The sequence below is a fragment of the Eulemur rufifrons genome, chromosome 8 (genome assembly GCF_041146395.1).
Source record: "Eulemur rufifrons isolate Redbay chromosome 8, OSU_ERuf_1, whole genome shotgun sequence".
In the NCBI taxonomy this organism is placed as follows: domain Eukaryota; kingdom Metazoa; phylum Chordata; class Mammalia; order Primates; family Lemuridae; genus Eulemur; species Eulemur rufifrons.
In genome coordinates this window covers 32,730,353-32,751,659 of record NC_090990.1, presented here as the reverse complement: position 1 = coordinate 32,751,659, position 21,307 = coordinate 32,730,353, and the positions used below count along the sequence as shown (strand labels likewise).

Here is a 21,307-nt window from a genome sequence, read left to right as displayed (position 1 = left end):
CGATTTCCCTGGTCGAGGGGAGTGCCTGGCTCCAAGTCATGGGTGTGCGAGAGTGTCTGTTCTTCTTGTTCCCTCCCCAGCCCAACACGGGGCTATATGGAGGAAGCTGCAGTACATCCAATCCCTGTGTAGAACAGGTGCTCGGGACCGGAGAGCTCAGAGTGGCATCAGCCACAGCAACTCTGGAACAGAGGCCAGTGGGTCCTGCTGAGCCTCTGCTTTTTGATGCAACTTTACTATACCGTCTCCAAGCAGTTCCCTGATCAGTATGGAGGTTGGCAGTGATGGTGAGGGGCCCCTCACAGCTTGAGTTGCAGTGTTTGCATGGAGAGCGTGGGGCCCTGGGGTTTTCCCCTTTATCTCTTCCCCATGTGCAGGTGTCTTCCCCAGGTACCTTTGGATCTTGGCGAGTGGATCTCCCTGTCCCTATCTCCTTACTCTGAGTGTCTTCCCTTGCTTCTCTGATGATTTACAATGCTCTTAACCAAGAGGATTCCTCTGTAGGTGGGCATCTACTTACAACTTTCGATCCTCTTCATGAGAGCAGCATGTGTAGCCTGCTTCTAGTCTGCCATCTTGGTCCCTCCCCTCTCTGTTTTTATGAAAGCTTTCCTGACTTTAGAAAGTACACTGGGTAGCTAGAAACTGCCTTGTTAATTGCCCATGGGTTCAGAAGCATCACAATTTATTTTCCCCTGGAACACACATATCATATTATCCTTTTGTTGCCTGCTTCCCAGAAGAGAATCCCAACTCTGTCTTTCAGCCTCACAATGTTGCTGGGTGCCTGAATTGGCACATATGAAGCCCTTAATACGGTACCTGTGATGGGCAGGGGTTGTTTAACAGTACTTCAGGGGGAGTGTGGGCTAGCGAGGATGCCATGGGGGGTCACGACCTCAGGGCAGAACCTGCCGCTAATTCATCCTGAACTGAATTGTTTTTATTTTCTCTATTAAATGTTGAAACTATGATAAATTATATTTTATGTATTATAAATTTGGTGTATTATTTAATATATGAAATAAATTATGGATTTAAGATTAATGAAGATTGCTAGAAGGAAGTGTTGGTTTTTATGACTCTTTGTGAACTGTAGTGTTTCAAGGTTATCTAAATAATAAGTTATGTATCTTATTCTTAAATTTTTCTATTAATATTTAGTAAGAAAGTCCTACTAAGACTTCACACATTGAGAAGTCCTTCCGACCTAGACAGCTATACAACCAAAAATTCCTGGAAAATGTCTACCATTAGGAAGAAGATGAATTGAAGGAGTAGGCAATGAGAATTAGTTTTTCTGATAATAGAAGATTAAAAGTCAAAGAAAAAGGTGGTTTATAGTCTTTGCATTTTTCTTATCTGGATTATTATTGGTAAGTTAACTAATCTTAATTCTTAGTATACATGTATCTGAAGATAAAAGACAGTTTTTGAAAAATAATCAAGACATGTCAGAGCATAATTGGAGACTATAAATCACATAGTTTAAGCTGTTAAGGCATTCCATAAGCATAGATAATGAAATCTAAGATTTGACAAATAATATCCATCAATTCTTTCTATAACACTAAACCCTTAGAAAGTATCAGTGACATGATCTAATTTTTTGTGTGGAAAAAAACAAATAACATTAAATTTACCACCTTAACCATTTTAAAGTTCATTAGTGTTAAGTATATTCAAGTTCTAATGCAACAGTTATCTAGAACTTTTTCATCTTGCAAAACTGAAACTCTATATTCATTGAACACCAATTTCCCCTCTCTCTTCCCCCATGCCTTAGGAACCCCTTTTCTACTTTCTGTTTCTGTGACTTTGACTACCTCAGGTACTTCGTATAAGTGGAATCATACAATATTTGTCCTTTTGTGACTGGCTTATTTCACCTAGCATAATGTCTCCAAGGCTCATCCATGTTGTAGCATGTGATGGGATTCTCTTCTTTTTTAAGCCTGCATAATATTCCATTGTGTCTATATACCGCATTTCTTTTATCAATTCATCCATCAGTGGGCATTTGGGTTGCGTCTACCTCTTGGCTATCATGAATAATGCTGCAATGAACATGGAATCGTTTTAAGATCCTACTTTGAATTCTTTTGGATATATACTCAGAAGTGGGATTGGTGGATCTTGTGGTAATTCTATTTATATTTTTTTGAGGAACTGCTATACTGTTTCCATAATGGCTATAGCATTTTACATTTCCGCTAACAGTGCACAAGGGTTACAATTTTTCTGCATTCTTACTAACACTTATATTTTCTGTTCTTTGTATACTGGTGGTTCTGCTTCTGTTCTTTTGATAGTGGTAGTTCTGCTGAGTGTAAGGTGATTATTGCATTGTGGTTTTGATTTGTACTTCTTTTACAGTAATAGTGTTGAGCATCTTTTCAGATGCTTGTTGGCCATTTGTATTAATACATCTTCTTTAGAAAATTGGCTATTCAAGTCCTTTGCCCTTTTTTAAATTGGGTCATTTGTTATTTCATTGTTGAGTTGTAGTATTTTCTGGATATTAACTCCTTATCAGATATATATTATTGGCAAATATTTTTTTTTACTCCTTAGGTTGCAGACTTGATCTAATTTAATTTACATTTTAAGATCAGTCTGGCTATTGAATAGACCATGGATCAGTATAGACAACAGCAAGAGTGGGAGTGGGCAAAACAGTTAAGAGACTCTTGCAGTAGTCTAAGCAATAGATGATCAGGGCTTGGCAGTGGAGAAAGTGAAAGGAATACAATAATATTTGGGAAGTAAAATCAACATTATGTGATTATAGATTGTATGTGAAGGATCAGAGAAAAGGAAAAGTCAAAGGGTAACTCCTAGATTTCTGGGTTGAGTACTTTGGTGAATGGTGATGCCATTTACTGAGATGGAGAAGATTAGAAGGAGCAGCAGATTTAGAGGGAAGCTGTACGAGGAGTAGGGGTAGGGGAAGGCAGCTGATTGAGATCAGAAGTACAGGTATGTTAGGTATAATTTGCCTGTGTAGCATCTAAATGTTCACATCAGGTAGGCACTTGAATGTACGAATTTCAAATTTAGAAATGTCCCAGTATAGAGATATAAATAACTATTTTGGAATAATCAGTATGCAACCTGACACACACAATTCATAGCACAATTGAATAAAACATCTCAGCACACTTGTAGAGAACAAGACTTCCATGTTGAGATTTAATCTTGGTTTTATTTTGGTTTAATAAGAATTATAACTTTTCTTCTCATTTGTAGTAATGAGAAGCTAAGAGAAAGTACTATTCTTAGTGGCTCTTCTACTACTGGCTGTCACTAAAGGGTATTCCTATTTTGGTATCCTAGCTCACGTTTTGCCTGCCTCCCAACGTCTTTCTTTTTTCTAATCTAAACCAAAAATAAAGGAAATTATTCTCTTACATATGCACTGTTTTCCTAGGATTACCCTCTGCTGCTTTTTCCACTCTGGATGGAAAATCTCTCTTGAATTCTTCTGTGCCGCTTCCTGTCCTTTGAAGCCCTGGAACTGTTAAAAAACTAATTGGCATCAGACACAAAAGATTATTCATTAACTTTTCTCTAAGACCCACAGCTCTTTCCAAGCCTGAGTCTAATATTTTTAAAAGACCCATCTTTTTCTTTTCTTATGAATAGACATTTTAGAATACATTTGAACAGAGCATGCACAATTTTTAAGCAATTGCTTTATATGCCATATTTAGTTTAAAAGTTATTTTTCCAGAGAAACAGCACTATAAATGGTGGTTCAATTTCCTCAACTAACTCCAAAACCTTTTTAATTTATGTCACAGTGCTATTTCATTGATAATTGACAATAGTATACCCTTGTTTTTAGGACACAGGGACACATTTCCCATGAGTTATTCTAGTATTGCACAGAGACAAGGACTGTGCCTTCAGTACCCAATAATGTGTTTAGCTTTCTACACTAGCAGCATAGAATCATAGACTGTATGAGCTAGAAGCACTTCAGAAACAAAATAGTGCAAACTGCTTGTTTTAGGAGGGAGAAAACTGAGAGCCAAGGAAGCTAAATGATTTTTCTTTTAGTGGCATCTTTTTACCTCACATCAGTGACATTTGCATTTCTTTCTTTCTTTTTTTCTTTCTTTCTTTCTCTCTCTCTCTCTTTCTCTCTCTCTCTTTCTTTTCTCCTTCCTTCCTTCTCCCCTCCCCTCCCCTCCTCTCTTCTCTTCTCTTATCTTCTCTTTTCCTAGAGTGCTAGGTTTACAGGTGTGAGCCACTGTAGCCTAGGCTCTTGTTTTTTTTTTTTTTATCCATTCAGCCACTCTGTATCTTTTGTTTGGAGATTTTAATCCATTCACATTCAGTGTTATTATTAATAGGTAAGGACTTACTACTGCCATGTTGGTATTTGATTTCTGGTTGTTTTGTGGTCCTCTCTCTTTCTTACTTCCTCCTGTCTTCCTTTGTTAAAAGTGAGTTTCTCTCATAGTGTGTTTTAATATCTTGCTTTTTCTTTTTTGTGTATCTATTGTAGGTTTTTTTATTTGAGTTTACCATGAATCTTGCAAAAGACATTTTATTTATTTATTTATTTATTTTTATTTCAGTTTATTTTTTTTATTTCAGTTTATTATGGGGGGTACAAAAGTTCAGGTTACATACGTTGCCCATGTACCGCCTATCCCCCCAAGTCAGAGCTCCAGGTGTGTCCATTCCCCAGACAGAGCGCATTGCACTCATCATGTAGGTATATACCCATCCCCTCCTCGCACCGCCCCCCCCCCCCCGAGTCAGCACCTTCAAGTGTGACCATTCTCCAGACAGTGCGCAACGCACTCATCATGTAGGCATGCACCCATCCCCTCCCCCACCCCCCACCTCAGTCTGATATCCGATTGGTGTCGTTCCCAGATGTGTATTTAGGTGATGTTCAGGGAAACCAATTTTCTGGTGAGTACATGTGATGCTTGTTTTTCCATTCTTGGGATACTTCACTTAATATAATGGGTTCCAACTCTCTCCAGGAGAACCATAGAGATGTCGTATCTTCATTATTTCTTATAGCTGAGTAATATTCCATGGTATACATATACCACAGCTTACTAATCCAATCATGTATTGATGGGCATTTGGGTTGTTTCCACATCTTTGCTATTGTGAATTGTGCTGCTATAAACATTCGGGTACATATGTCTTTGTTACAGAATGACCTTTTTTCCTTTGGGTGTATGCCCAATAATGGGATTGCTGGATCGAATGGCAGGTCTACTTGAATCTGTTTAAGATGCCTCCATAATGCTTTCCACAGGGGTTGCACTAGTTTGCAGTCCCACCAGCAGTGTATGAGTGTTCCTGTCTCTCCACATCCACGCCAACATGTGTTGTTTTGGGTTTTTTTTGATAAAGGCCATTCTCACTGGGGTTAAGTGATATCTCATTGTGGTTTTGATTTGCATTTCTCTGATGATTAGGGATGTTGAGCATTTTTTCATATGTTTGTTAGCCATTCTTATATCTTCTTTTGAGAAGTTTCTATTCATGTCATTTGCCCACTTTTTGATAGGGTTGTTTGATTTTTTCTTGCTGATTTTCCTGAGTTCTAAATAGATTCTTGTTATCAGTCCTTTATCTGATGTGTAGTATGCAAAAATTTTTTCCCATTCTGTAGGTGGTCTGTTTATTCTCGTGAGTGTTTCTTTGGCTGTGCAGAAGCTTTTTAATTTAATCATGTCCCATTCATTTATTTTTGTTGCTGCTGTGATTGTCTTGGGGGTCTTCTTCATAAATTCTTTACCTAGGCCAATGTCTGTAAGAGTCTTTCCTACATTTTCTTCTAGAATTCTGATTGTATCACGCCTAAGGTTTAAGTCTGTTATCCACCGTGATTTGATTTTTGTGAGAGGTGAAAGCTGTGGATCCTGTTTCAGTCTTCTACAAGTGGCTAACCAATTCTCCCAGCACCATTTATTGAATAGGGATTCTTGTCCCCAGGGTATATTCTTTCCTGCTTTGTCAAAAATTAGGTGACTATATGAGGATGGTTCTATATTTGGATTTTCTGTTGTGTTCCACTGGTCTGTGTCCCTGTACTTGTGCCAGTACCAGGCTGTTTTAAGAACCACGGCCTTGTAGTATAGTTTGAGGTCTGGCAAATTAATACCTCCCATTTTGTTTTTGTTGCTTAAAATTGCTTTTGCTATACGGGGTCTTCTCTGGTTCCATACAAAGTGTATAATTATTTTCTCTACGTCTGTGAAGAATGATGTTGGTAATTTAATAGGGATTGCATTGAATCTGTAGATCACTTTGGGTAGTATAGACATTTTAACAATGTTGATTCTTTCGATCCACGAGCATGGTATATTTTTCCATCTATTTGCAAGTTCTGCTATTTCTTTTCTCAGTGTTTCATAGTTTTCCTTATAGAGGTTCTTTACCTCTTTAGTTAGGTATATACCTAGATATTTTATTTTCTTTGTTGCTATTTTGAAGGGTATTGAGTCTTTGATTTGGTTTTCCGATTGACTGTTATTGGCATATATAAATGCCTCTGATTTATGTGTATTAATTTTGTAACCTGAGACTTTGCTATATTCGTTAATCAATTCCAGGAGTCTCATGGTTGAATCCTGGGGGTTTTCCAGATATAGCATCATATCATCAGCAAAAAGTGAGAGTTTGATCTCTTCCTTCCCTATTTGGACTCCCTTGATTTTGCTCTCTTGCCTGATAGCTCTCGCAAGGACTTCCAATACTATGTTGAAAAGTAATGGGGACAGTGGGCAGCCCTGTCTGGTTCCAGTTCTAAGTGGGAGTGCTTTCAATTTTTCCCCGTTCAGAATGATATTGGCTGTGGGTTTGTCATATATGGCTCGTATCATTTTTAGGTAGGTTCCATCTATGCCTATTTTGTTAAGCGTTTTTATCATAAAAGGGTGTTGAATTTTGTCAAATGCTTTTTCTGCATCTAATGAGAGTATCATATGGTTTTTGTTTTTGTTTCTATTTATGTGGTGAATTACATTTATAGATTTACGTATGTTGAACCACCCCTGCATCTCTGGGATGAAGCCAACTTGGTCGTGGTGGATTATTTTTTTGATAAGTACTTGGATTCGATTTGCTAGTATTTTATTGAAAATTTTTGCATCTATATTCATGAGAGAAATTGGTCTGTAGTTCTCTATTTTTGTTGTGTCCTTTCCTGGTTTTGGTATCAATGTTATGTTGGCTTGGTAGAACGTGTTGGGGAGAATTCCATCCTTCTCAATACTGGAGAATAGTTTATGTAGGATGGGCACCAGTTCTTCTTTGTATGTATGGTAAAATTCAGGTGTGAACCCATCTGGACCGGGGCTTTTCTTTTTGGGAAGGTTTTTTATTGCTGTTTCGATTTCAGTTTTTGATATTGGTCTGTGCAGGTACTCTATTTCTTCCTGGTTGAGCCTGGGAAGCCTATGTGTTTCTAAAAATTTGTCCATTTCCTCCGCATTCTCCAGTTTGTGTGCATAAAGATTTTTGTAGAATTCATAGATGATATCTTGTATCTCTGTAGCATCGGTTGTGATTTCTCCTTTCATGTTCCTAATGGAGGTTATTAGAGATTTTACTTTTGTGCTCTTGGTTAGTCTAGCCAGAGGTGTGTCTATTTTGTTTATCTTTTCAAAGAACCAACTTTTTGTTTTATTAATTTCCCTTATAGTTTCTTTGTTGTCCTTTTCATTTAATTCTGATTTGATCTTAGTAATTTCTCGCCTTCTGCTGGATTTGGGGTTGTTCTGTTCTTCTTTCTCCAGCTCTTTGAGTCTATTCGTTAGGTTATCTATTTGCAGGTTTTCTGTCTTTTTGATATAGGCATTTATGGATATGAATTTCCCTCTCAGGACTGCTTTAGCTGCGTCCCATAGATTTTGATAAGTTGTATCTCCATTGTCATTTAATTCAAAGAAACTTTTGATTTCCATCTTGATTTCTTCCTTTATAGAATAATTATTCAGGAGAAAGTTATTTAGCTTCCATGACTTTAAGTAAGAGTGAGGGTTTCTGTTTGTGATCATTGTTACTTTTATTCCACTGTGATCTGAGAAGATGCATGGTATAATTTCTATTTTTTTGAAATTTTTAAGACATGCTTTATGTCCTGGGACATGGTCAATCTTAGAGAATGTCCCGTGAGCTGATGAAAAGAATGTATATTCTGTGGACTTTGGGTGGAATGTCCTATAGATGTCAGCCATGCCCATTTGTTCTAGCATTCTATTTAGGTCCATTATGTCTTTGTTTATTTTCTGTTTAGAGGATCTGTCCTGTACTGTCAGTGGGGTGTTAAAGTCTCCAGCTATTACAGTATTGTTATCTATCATTTGGTTCAGATCTAGTAGGGTTTGCTTTATGAATCTAGGTGCACCTAGGTTGGGTGCATATATATTGAGTATAGTCATGGCTTCTTGTTGAATTGTGCCCTTGACAAGTATGTAGTAGCCATCTTTGTCTTTTATTATTTTTGTTGGTTTGAAAGCTAAGTTATTGGAAATTAAGATTGCCACACCAGCTTTCTTTTGGTTACCGTTTGCTTGAAATACCGATTTCCATCCTTTTATTTTCAGTCTAAATGCATCTTTGCTCGTTAGGTGGGTTTCTTGAAGACAGCAGATACTTGGATTGTGTTTTTTTATCCATTGGGCCAGTCTGTGTCTCTTGAGCGGGGAATTCAAGCCATTCACATTTATTGAGAAAACTGATAAGTAAGACGGTTTTTTGTTCAGCTTGTTGGGTAGAATTTCATTGCGATGTTTTCTCTCCTGGGCCATTGTGGTATCTGGAATTTGATCTTTAGCTCTTGAGTAGTTTTACATTCGTGGATCTTTCTTGTGCTGATCCGTGTGTAATTCTCTTTTGAGTACTTCTTGGAGGGCTGGTCTTGTCTTGGTGAATTCCCTCAACCTTTGTTTATCTGAGAATGTCTTAATTTCTCTTTCATATAGAAAACTTAGCTTAGCTGGGTACAAGATTCTAGGCTGGGCATTATTCTGTTTCAGAAGCGTGAAAATGGGGCCCCAACCTCTTCTTGCTTGTAAGGTTTCAGCTGAGAAATCTGGCATAATTCTGATGGGTTTTCCTTTGTAAGTTACTTGTTTCTTTCTCCTTACAGCTCGGAGAAGGGACTCTTTAGTGGATATTTTGGTCAGCCTGATGACTATGTGGTGTGGTGTTTTCCTATTTGCTATGAATCTCCCAGGGGTCCTTTGAGCTTCTTGAATCTGTATGTCTAGAGTATTGGCAAGGCCTGGAAAATTTTCTTCGATTATGTCTTCAAATAGCTTGTCCAACCCTTGCTTATTATCTTCTTCACCCTCAGGAATGCCAATAACTCTCAAGTTAGGTTTCTTCACATAATCCCACATTTCTTGAAGACTCAGATCATTTCTCTTACTTTTTTGATCTATCTCTGTGACTGACTTATTTAGTTGGAAGGAATTATCTTCAATTTCTGAGATTCTTTCCTCTGTTTGATCTACCCTGCTCTTGAGACTTTCCACAGTGTTTTGTAGCTCTCTGAGTGAATTCTTCATTTCTAGGAGTTCAGTTTGGTTTTTCTTCAATATTTCAATTTCTTTAGTGAATTTTTCCTCCAAATCCTGTATTTTTTTTGTGTTTTCCTTGTGTTGTTTATCCATTGATTCTTGTATATTATTCAGCTTGATCCATAATTGGAATTCTTCCTGTGACATGTTGGTGTTTTGAGTCTGGTTTGTGTCAAATGGTTGAGAGCTGGTATTTCTCTTTGGGGGTGAGCTTTCTGTTTGATTCTTTGTGCTTCCTGTGTTTTTTCGCTGGGCCCTTCCCATCTAGATTAATCGTTGGATCTTTTCTTATAGATTTAGTCTGGTTAACAGCACTCTTTGTGCTCTATTCTTAGGCTGTGAAGCAGTCTAGGTATATTGCTTCCTTTGGCAAGAGGGGAAGACTGTTGTGAATTGTTTAGAGATTTTTCTATTTCAGTTGGGGGACTGCTTCTGATGGGTCCAATCCTAGAGGATTGGAGTGATCCAAGACTGCTTTGGCGAGTTAGGACACTGTGTTGTGGTCTTTCAGAAGACAGGCAGGGTCCACACTAGTAGTAGACCAAAATTCTCTTTGTTTGTTTGTTTCCCTTTGGTTCTTCCTCTATAGGGGTGGTTTCTGTCTCTATCTGCAGGAAAGATACTAGCTATGGGGAGTGGACGGTGCCCTCGCTTGCTCAGCACCCCAGTTGCTGCAGCTCCCACGGGCAAAAGTCTACCTTGGCCCAATGTCCCCAGGGACCAGGCTCCACACTCTCACTTCTGGAGAAGTATTCAGTGTTTACCCATGGGCGGTGTCCCTATATAAGGTCTGTGGACCAGGGGAGGGGGCCGTCCAGGGAGCCTCTTGGCACCCTATTGCTCCGCAGTGACTTGGCTGTGGGCCCCAAGATGGCGATTGCGCGCCCACAGATCGCCAGCGTTGGGGGTGACTACTCAGGTTCCGGTATGTACCAGAGCCAGGGGCCTGGCCTGTTCCGAAGCTCACCGTGGCTTCCCAGTTAGAAGGCAAAAAGAGAGAAGAAAGAAAGAAAAAGAAAAAAAAAAAAAGGAAGAGAAAAGAAGGAGAAGAAAAAGAAGAGAAAAGAAAAGGAGAAGAGAAGAGGAAGAAAAAAGAGAAAAGAAAAAACAAAACAAAACAAAACAAAAACCCAAACAAACAAATAACACAAAAAAACCTAACCCAAAAACACCAAAAACACAAACACAAAAGAACAAAAACAAAGCTACACAGCACCACACCACATCGCTAAACGAAGAGATACACAAATCTGAAGTATATAGTTCAGCAGCTCAATGATTGTGTTTTTGCGCCTTAGCGCAGCTCCGCCCCTTCACGCCGCCTCCGTTGGGTCCCGAGTGGTGACTCAATTTTTTTTTTTTTTTTATTACGTCTTAGCGCAGCCCCGGCGGAGATGGCGGTGCGGGCCCAGAGACCAGCGGAGGGCGCCGGGCAGAGAGAGGCGCTCGGCACCTTATGGCTCCCGAGCGGTTCCGCCTTTGCTTTCAAGATGGCGCCCGCAGCGCTCCGGGGTGGGAGGGGGACCGGCTCCCCGGCAGGCAGAGACCAGAGACCGCCGCTGCCGGGGGTGGGGGGGGGGGGTGTTTGGCGGGCAAAGCCGCCAGGGGCCACCGGCTGAAGAACCACCGACAAAAGCAGCACAGAGGCACAGCGCAATTCACTGATCGGGGATCCTTTGTGTCCCTCCCCCCGGCGCAGGTCCGTCCCTCCTCGCCAAGGGCTGTCTCAGCTGAGACTTCCCAGGTTCCAACCTATTCTCCCGAAAAAGCCTCCTGACTGCAATGCCCCACGTCTCCCTTGGTGATTCTGCTCTGGCTTGCGGGAGTTCTCCAAGCGATTGGCGTTGGAGGTCAGTGAGGAGAGTAAGCCGCTTTCCCAGCAGACTGCCCCCACCCCACCTGGGGGCGGGCACAGCCTACTCCCGCTCCACTTACTGTCTGTTCTGCGTTCTGCAGAGATCCGCGATCTTAATTTTCGTTTACCTCAGACCTCACTCGCTCTGTTTGTCCCACGTTGATTTTCCATGGATTCACACCGCTTTTCCTGTGTGGGAGCAGTCCTCTAGCGTTGTGGCAGGTCCGGATCCCCGATTTCCTCTCCGGAGCGCAGATCCAGGCCCTCACCACCACTCCGCCATCTTTCCCCACCCTTCTACATATATTTAGAAGCAGATAAGACAGTGTTATAATTTTTTCTTCAAATGTCAAACATAATTTAGACAACTGAATAGAGAAGGAAAGTTTATTTAATTTACTCATATTTTTGCTTACTGCCTTTTTTCTTCTTGGTTCCTTTTTTTATCCTTTCCTTTCTGTTTAGAGAACTTCCTTTACTTGCCCTTTTAGGATAGGCAACAGATTCCTTTTGTTTTACTTCATCTAAGAATGTCTTGATTTTCCCTTCATTTCTGAAGGATGTTTTTATTGGATATAGAATTCTGAGCCTATACTTGTTTTCTTTCAACATTTGAAAAATGTGTTACTTCCTCTGGTCTCCATGGTTTCTGATGAGAAATGTGTTGTTATATGAATTGTTTTTCTCCTATAGGTAAGGTGTTATTTTTCTTGCTTCTTTTAAGGTTTTGGGGTTTGTCTTTTGGTTTTGGGGGTTTTTTGCTCTTTAGTTTTTCAGAAGTTTGACTATGGTATATGTTGATGTAAATTTCTTTGGGTATAATCCTGTTTGGGGTTCACTCAGCTTCTTAAATTTATAGGTTTATATCTTTTGCCAAATTTAGGGAGTTTTCAGACATTATTTCAAGTACTTTTTCAACCCTGCCCTCTTTTTTCTCCTTTTGGGGCTCCAATGCCATTAGATCTTTTGTTATAGTCTGACAGGTCCCTGACACTATGGTGTTATTTTTGTTTGTTTTGTCTATTTTAGTCTATTTTTCCTCTTATTTTCAGATTGGGTAATAATTTCTATTATTTTGTCTTCAGGTTCACTGATTTTTTTTTCTCTGTCACATTCTTTCTGCAGCTGAATCCATTCATTGAGTTTTAAATTTCAGTTATATTTTTCAGTTCTGAAATTTCCACTTCATTCTTCTTTATATCTTCTGTTTATTTGCTGAGAATTTTGGTTTTTCATTTATTTCAAATGCATTTGTAATTGCTTATTGAAGCATTTTTATAATTACTCCTTTAAATTCTTTGCCAAATAATTCTAACATCCTGTCATTTTAGTGTGTAGTATCTACCAATTGTCTTTTTAAATTCAAGTTGAGATTTTCCTGGTTTTTGGTATGATGATTGATTTTCAGTTGAAACCTGGACATTTGGGGTATTATGTTATAAGACCCTGGATTTTATTTCAACTTCTGTTTTATCTGGCTTCCTCTGACACTGTTGTGCCAGAGGTAGGAAGGGAGCTGCCTCATTATTGCCGAGTAGAGGTACAAGTCCTGGTTCCCCATTCAGCCTCCTCCATTCTGGCTTAGAGGATTAGAAATCCTTCATTACTGTTCCCTGCATGGCGACTACTGACACGAGGGATGGAAGGGTGATGGCTGCATTACCATTGAGTGCTGAAAGTCCTGACTGTCCACTAGGCTTCATCTGACACCACTTTAACAGGGGGAGGGGGGCACAGGGAAGGAAGCACCTTGTTGCAGTCTGATGGAGGTAGAAGGCGCCATAATCAGTCTTTGCTGGCATTGCTAGGGGTGTGGTTACAGTGTTCTTTGTGCTGTTTTTCTGCAGTAGAGTTGTTATTGTCTAAAAGTGTTTTGTCTTACTAGGCTGCTCTTTTCTTGATCCTTTGGCTAGAGAGAACAGGCTTTTGGGGAGGCTTTTGGTCTGTATTTGTTGGCATTTGCAGGTTGCTGACTTCTTTACTTCCAAGTCTGAGATACATGAAGCAAAAAGAAAACCCAGGAAACTCACTGTTCTGTCATTCCTTGGGTCCTGACGTTCCTAGCCATTCTGCCTTCTACTTGCCATCTTTCAGAGTCTTCTTATGTTCATTTTATATGTAACGTCCAGAGGTTTTGTTTTTTTTTTTTTATGTACTTCATGGGAAGAATAGGAGAGAGTACATCTACTCCATCTTCCCAGAAGCAGAAGTTACTAGTGGCAGTTGTATATATTTTAACTATTATTACTTATCATTGAGCGCTTACTATATGCCAAGTACTGGTCTAAGTATTTTGCATATATTTGTTTATTTAATCCTCACAATAATGATTATTATCACCCTTTTACATATGAAGAAGCTGAGGTAGTCAAAGGTCAAGGAACTTTCTAGAGACATACAGCTGCTAAGTGACAGAGTCACCATTTGGACCCAGGTCTGATTCCAGAGCCTGTTTCCATTAACACTTGGTAGTAATACTGGATATCTGCCTCATACACTGATATTCTTCACAACTATTAGGTACAGTTAATAAATAAGACAGAATGTAATTAATGTAATTAATTGTGTGCTACAGATAAGTGCTAAACAAGTTAGCAAAGAGAGAAATCAATATAATTTGCCAGGCGCAGTGGCTCATGCCTATAATCCTAGCACTCTGGGAGGCCAAGAGGCCAAGGCGGGAGGATCGCTGGAGGTCAGGAGTTCGAGACCAGCCTGAGCAACAGCAAGACCCTGTCTCTACTAAAAATAGAAAGAAATGATCTGGACAGCTAAAAATATATATAGAAAAAAAAATTAGCCGGGCATGGTGGCGCATGCCTGTAGTCCCAACTACTCAGAAGGCTGAGGCAGAAGGATTGCTTAAGCCCAGGAGTTTGAAGTTGCTGAGAGCTTGACGCCACGGCACTCTAGCCCGGGCAACAGAGCGAGACTCTGTCTCAAAAAAAAAGAAATCAATATAATTTGAGATCATCAAGGAAGATACCTCGGAGTTAATGGGATTTGAACTGGTTAAGAGAGATGAATAGAATTTGGATAGACAGGGGAAGACAAGGATTATTTTAGTGCAACCAAAGACACAAAGATAAGGGGCAGCAGAAGGGTGCAAATAAGATGACCATTCTTTCTTAACTGGAGCAGAGGATACATATAAGGGATAGAATAAAATAAGCTTAGGCCAGAAGTCTTGAAAGTTAGATGGCATAACTTTGATCTGGTAGCCAGTAGGTGCCATTGTAGATATTAAGTCCTTAATGAATTCTAGGTGCTAGAGATACAAAAATAAGTCAGAGACACTCTAGTGTGATCACATCAGTCACCTACATGACTAACTAAAGTTCAGTGTGATTAGAGACATCGAGAAAAAAAAAAAAAACCATTTGAGCATAGATTAGGGAGCACTTAATTATAGACTTCCAAAAATCAAATTTACAATATTCTGAGTCACTATAGACAGTAAAACATGTATAGAGTGAAAATACTTTTCTGCAGCTTTAGGAAATTGGTGAGAATAGAGTATGAGCTTTGGAGTTAAATCTGAATATTTAAAAGGTATGTAGGTAGACACTTAAACTTTCTCATTTTGCTTATTGTTTTTTTTTTTTTTTTTTTTTTTTTTTTTTTTTTTTTTTTTGAGACAGAGTCTCACTCTGTTGCCCAGGCTAGAGTGAGTGCCGTGGCGTCAGCCTAGCTCACAGCAACCTCAAACTCCTGAACTCAAGCGATCCTCCTGTCTCAGCCTCCCGAGTAGCTGGGATTACAGGCATGAGCCACCATGCCCGGCTAATTTTTTCTATATATATTTTTAGCTGTCCATATAATTTCTTTCTATTTTTAGTAGAGATGGGGTCTCGCTCTTGCTCAGGCTGGTCTCGAACTCCTGAGCTCAAACGATCCGCCCACCTCGGCCTCCCAGAGTGCTAGGATTACAGGCGTGAGCCACCACGCCCGGCCTGCTTATTGTTTTTGAGGGGAAAAAATAATCATCTTAGACTACAATTTATTTCTTAATGGTTGTTCTGGCAATACTTTTGGGGTTAGTTGTACTTTAAAAGCTTTAAGTATAAATAAATCTTCAAATGTGACTATCATAATAGGGATATTGATTTAAAGCTGATGGTTGTAGACTTACAACAAAAATTTGAAGGAGATTTAATGCTGCAAATGCAGACAAAGAAGGATAGTAGCCTAAGTATTTGAATAAGTATCTTACTAGTGTTTTTTGTTGTTGTTTTTTTTTTTGCCAAGCAACAAATAACAGTATAAGTTAAACATTGATAGCAACTGGGGCCTACTCTAGAGTACTTCATACTATCTCATTCACATAGAAATGTTTGATATAAACTAAGTTCTCAGTTCCATAGTTTGTGAAGGCATGAATTATTTTGTTATTGTGTGGGGAGACTATATACAGCTGGATAAGCTGATGAGCTGAACTATCCCTTAAAATACATTCGTAGTGATCTTAGCTGGTATTGTTACCTGGACATTTTGAAATACTTGCTTTTCTAAGTACTATTGCCTCAAAGTCCATTGCACACATCTGCCTATCTCTTATAATTGAAGGGGATGCTCCCTTAACCGGTAGTTGAACATTTATCCCCCCTCTACCTTCTACTTGCACTCCTATGAAAGCCACTGTATGACCTATTCTTAGATACAGCTGTCAAAGAATTTGGACCTGAATGATTTCTACCTGCTTTTTCGTACAAGTTGATTTCAATTGACCTGCCATTCTCTTTTATAAAAGCTGCTGAATATTTTCTTCCATCTTTGCTGAATTTAAACAAGGCCACTTAAGTTACAGCAATCAGTCATCATATACCCAAACAACCCAACCCTATTGGTTTACAACTGATGTAGGAGGTGATTGAGGGTGAGCTCCCTAAATTACTTATATGAAGTAAATTTAACTGGGCAACCATGGAAAAACAGGGAGAGTTTTATAGAATTTGATCCCTCTACTCTATTCTGAACTATCTGCTAATGATCCTTCTAGCAATTGGAAGAGTTTAACAGCCAGTGATTGGATACAAACACTCTTGCTACATTTTCCACTTTAATCATTGCCCTACTTTCACCCTAATACCCCATTCTTTTGTACCATGCTCCCTCTGATTGAGGCCTTAGTCGTGAGGGTTACTTATCAAGCTTATAAAAATCCAGTGATTTTTTTTTTTTTTCTGTTTTTTGAGCTTCCTTTGGCCCTTGTGCAAATAAAACAGGCTGCCTTCTATGTAGGCTCCTGATATGGATCTCCAACTACTGGATAATAAAATGACTTGAAGTTCCTCAGTGATTCAAATTTTTTGATTAAATGTGTTATTTTTGTCTTATTTAATTGTAAACAGTCTACACTAAACATAATTCCTCAAAATAAAGTTCTTTTGTGTTTTATACATGTTCTCCCTCTCTTATCCATGGGATATGTGGGCAGAGGTGAAGAGCAAAAGTAACATAGTATCCTGAATTTCTAACCTATCCCTTGAAAAATCTTCTTGTTGCCAAGCAGTATATCTTTGCTGACCACACTGAATAGTATCATCCTTCTAAAAAAAAAAATTATCCTAGACAGTCAAATCTGGAGGATAGTAAAAAAAATTTTTTTTAATTTCCCAAGGTATTGTTTATCATTTTCAGAGGTTAGACTATTTGTCTGTTGGTTTTTCTACCATTCCTTAGTGTCTTCAGTTGTGCTCCAGCCTCATAGGAGGTTTCTTCTGCCATTTAGCATCACTGATAAGAAGCTGTGTAAATAGAGCTGGAAGTGATTTTGTTTTTGTTTTTTTTTTTCATTAGAGTCTGCTGTCTCTACTTCCAGCTTCAGACTCTGTATCTGTATTATTAATGAAGCATTTGCTAATAAAGAGGAGAAAAGAGATTACTTTTGAGGTATTTCTCAGGGTAAAAAAAACTGATACCATTCTGATAGCTCAAGTGCTAGGTGCTGATTAAAATCTTTTATACTTTTTGGGGAGAAAAATCTGAGGAATTGAAACCAGTTCCTTATTTCTAATTTTATAAGTCATGGAAGCAATAAAACTCATTTCTGTAATATACAGAACTTCATTGAACAGAATGATACAGGATTGATTGATATATTTGGCTACAAAAAGAGAAGACATGGAGTAAAAACATTCTGTGTTCAAGACTTGACAAGTTGTCAGTTGAAAACAGAGCAGAATTATGCATTATTGTTTTATCAGTTATTTTTAAAAAAGAGTATTGAAATATCCAACTAAAATTGCTAACTTCTCTACATCTCCTTTCAATTCTGTCAGGTTTTACTTCGTGTATTTTGGAGCTCTCTTTTTAAGTGTGTATACATTTATGAATGTGCCTTCCTGTTATATTTATCCTTTTATCATTATAAAATGTCTTTGTTTATCCCTAGTAATACCCCTTGTCTTACAGTCTATTTTGTTTTATATTAATATAACAACTCCAGCTTCTTTATAATTACTCTGAGACCAGGCAAATTAATTACTCTCCTTATAATGCATTTGGTGCATAATTTTTTTTGCCCTGCGAATGTTCCTCTCCCCAACCTTCCATGCAGAAGGATAATTATTTAGGGTGATTTCTTCCATGAAGGTGGCCTGACCTTTGATTCTGGACTTACTACCACTTCCAGAATGACCCTAGAGAAGCAGGTCTTTGTTTGAGTCTTTTCTTCTGTGCCTAGGGAGTACAGATGATGCCAATCAAGGGAAACTCAGTTTCTCACCCATGCTGCTTGCCTGAGTGGGGCTCTAGCCCTTCCAGTTGCAGGGCCAAGGCACCATTTTGACAGTTTGACACTGGGCTGAGTTTGGGCTGATGAGGCTGCAGACCCCACCTGGCGGGTAGGGAAAACAGACTTTCCAGTACGCATCTGGGATGGTGCCCACAATCCTGCATCTGGCTGCTGTGGGACTGAGTCTCAAGCGAACTGCACTCCCAATGGTTTCCTGCCAGTGCACCCTGCCTGAGAAGGGCCCCATTCATTCTGGTCACAGCCCCAAGGTGCCAGTTTGGGAGTTTAAAGACGGGCAGCACCCGACCCTTGGGCTGGGTTCGGGGCTGACAAACCTTCAGTCCTACCCAGCTGAGGAGGGATAGGGGAGCCCAAGCTCTCCTAAGTACTCCTAGGAAATTTCCTACCAGCCTGCTGGTGAATGGCACTCCCCCCAGGGTCTTCCCCATGCTGTTTCCCTGGAAGGGGCTCCACCTCTCTGGTCACAGGCCCAAGGCACCAGTTTGAGAATTTAAAGATAGGCAGTGCCCTGCCCTTGGGCTGGGTTTGGGCTGACACAGCTGCAGCCCCACCTAACTGAGGAGGGCTGGGGAGCCCACACACTCCTAGACACACCTAGGAGAATTCCCACTGCTCTGCTACGAGATTGAGACATAAGCTGACCATGCTCCCAACAGTTTCTTGCCCATGCTGCTTGCCTAAAAAGGGCCCTGCCCTCTTTGATGGCAAGCCCTTAGCCAATGCCATTTTGAGAGTTGAAAATAGGGCTGCATCCCACCTGCAAGCCAAGTTCAGTGTGACACGGTACAGCCATCATCCAGCCAGGAAGGGACAGGGAAGACCAAGCTTTCCTAAACACACTTAGGATAATACCACCCTGTTACAGGCAACTGTGGGACTGGGGCCTAGCTTGCCCAATCCACTGAAGCTTCTAGTAACTCCAGCTTGGACCATGTGGGTCCTAGTGGGTGCCTCCACCACCAGTACCTCCTACATCACACCAGTTGCTCAGAGGCCTGATAACAGAACCTGCCCACACACTCAGTCCTCTGCTCCGACTACTAGCTTCTGAGGAAGCCACCCTTAGGCCCAAAAATTGACCCCCCCCAGGACATACTAACATTGCTGCCAGCATAAGCTTCTCTGGGGCCTAAAATCAGGCATACTGAACCCACTGCTTCCACAATTGGGGCCCAAAGACTGGCTTGACTGGCATTCAAGTCCCCAGCAAAGCCTCTCACATAGCCTTAACTAATAACTGTTTCCTAAACCACCAGGGAAATCACAGATACCACTGACCCTGTATGCTGCCTAAGAAATCATACAAAGATCACACTACTGCAGGCACCCAAAATCAAAGCCACAGTGTCCTACTCAACCAACAACATATATACATCTTCAGGAAAAATTCTCTCCTTCAAAAACAATTGCAAAAAATTGGAACAAGCAACTGTTACATCAGATGTGCAGGTATCCGTGGAAGGATACAGGAAATATGAAAAAGCAAGGAAACACTACACCACCAAAGGACCACAACAATTGTCTAGCAATGGATCCCAAACAAAAAGAATTCCTTGTAATGCCAGATAAACAATTCCAAATATTGATTCTAAAGAAGCTCAACAAGATGCAAGAGCAATCTGAAAACTATTACAAAGAAATCAGAAAATCAACTGGGATATGAGTCAGAAATTTACCAAGGAGTTAGATATCTTTTAAAAAAAAATTCTGGAGTGGAAAAATTCATTGAAGAAAATACAAAACACATTTGAAAGCTTCAAAAACATACTACAACATGCAGAAGAAAGAATATCAGAACTTGAAGACAGATTATTTGAAATAGTTCAGTCAGGCAAAAATAAGGAAAAAAAATAAAAATAAAAAAGAGCAAAGCTTTCAAGATGTATGGGACTACATAAAGTGACCGAACTTACAAATTATTGGTATTTCCAATGAGGAAGAGAGATTGAAAAGTTTAGAAAACCTATTTAAGGAAATAATCAATGAAAACTTCCCAGGACTAGCAAGAGAGTTAGACATTCAGATACAGAAGGCACAGTGATCCCCAGGCAAATACATTGTAAAAAGGACTTCACCAAGTGTTACAGCTCTTTTAGAATTTGTCTAGCAGGTTTTCCAGTCCTCACCGGAAGACCGCCAATAAAAAAAAAAAAAGGGACTTCACCACAGCATATTATAATCAGAATGATAAAAGTTGAAGTGAAAGAGAGAATTTTAAAATCAGCCAGAGAAAAGCATCTAGTCACCTATAAAGGAAATCTCATCAGACTAACACCAGACCTCTCAGCAGAAATCTTACAGCCCAGAAGAGAATGGTATGGTATTTTCAAAATGCTGAAAGAAAAAAAACCCTGTCAAACAAGAATTTTATATCCAGCTAGAATCAGTTTCATAAATGGAGAAAAATAAAGTCTTTCCCAGATAAGCAAACACTGAGAGAATTGATCACTACTAGACTGGCCCTACAGGAAATGCTCAAAGGAGCCTTAAACATGAAAAGGAAAGGTCAATATTCACAGTTATGAAAACACATGAAAATGTAAACTCATAGGTCTTGTAAAACACAAAGAAGGAAGAGAAAGGAATTAGATGGCAACATAACAGAAGTTCAACAAACCACGAAGACAAAATGAGAGAGAAAAAGAAAGAAATGAAAGAAATGAAGAATTTATAAAACAACTAGAAATCTGCTACCAATATGACAAGAACAAAGTCTCACCAATATTAACATTAAGTGTAAATGGATTAAATGCTTCACTTAAAAGATATACATTGGCAGAATGGATTAAAAAAAAAAACATGATCCAACTATTATGCTGCTTACAAGAAACTCACCTTGTGCATAAAGACACATAATGACTGAAAGTAAAGGGGTGAGAAAAGATATTCAATGCAAATGGAAACCAAAAGTGAGCAGAAGTAGCTATACTTAGATAAAACAGACTTTAAATCAAAAACAATTAAAAAATGACAAGGAAGGTCATTATATAATGTTAAAGGGGATCAATTCTGCAAGAAGATATAATGATCCTAAATATATATGCACCCAACATCAGAGCACCCAGATTCACAAAACAAATATTACCAGACCTAAAGAAAGAGATAGACAGCAACACAATAATGGGGTCGGGG

The 21,307-nt window shown here is 39.4% G+C and overlaps 1 protein-coding gene and 1 non-coding gene across 2 annotated transcripts in view; both read left to right on the top strand.

The window, feature by feature from the left end:
* ZSWIM5 (zinc finger SWIM-type containing 5) overlaps positions 1 to 21,307 on the top strand; it is a 138,909-nt gene that overhangs the window by 55,806 nt on the left and 61,796 nt on the right. The gene's annotated exons all lie outside the window — the stretch shown is intronic.
* Positions 20,252 to 20,313, top strand: LOC138391121 (U7 small nuclear RNA). Its single transcript, XR_011234742.1, has one exon. It is a non-coding gene; the product is annotated as a U7 small nuclear RNA (small nuclear RNA).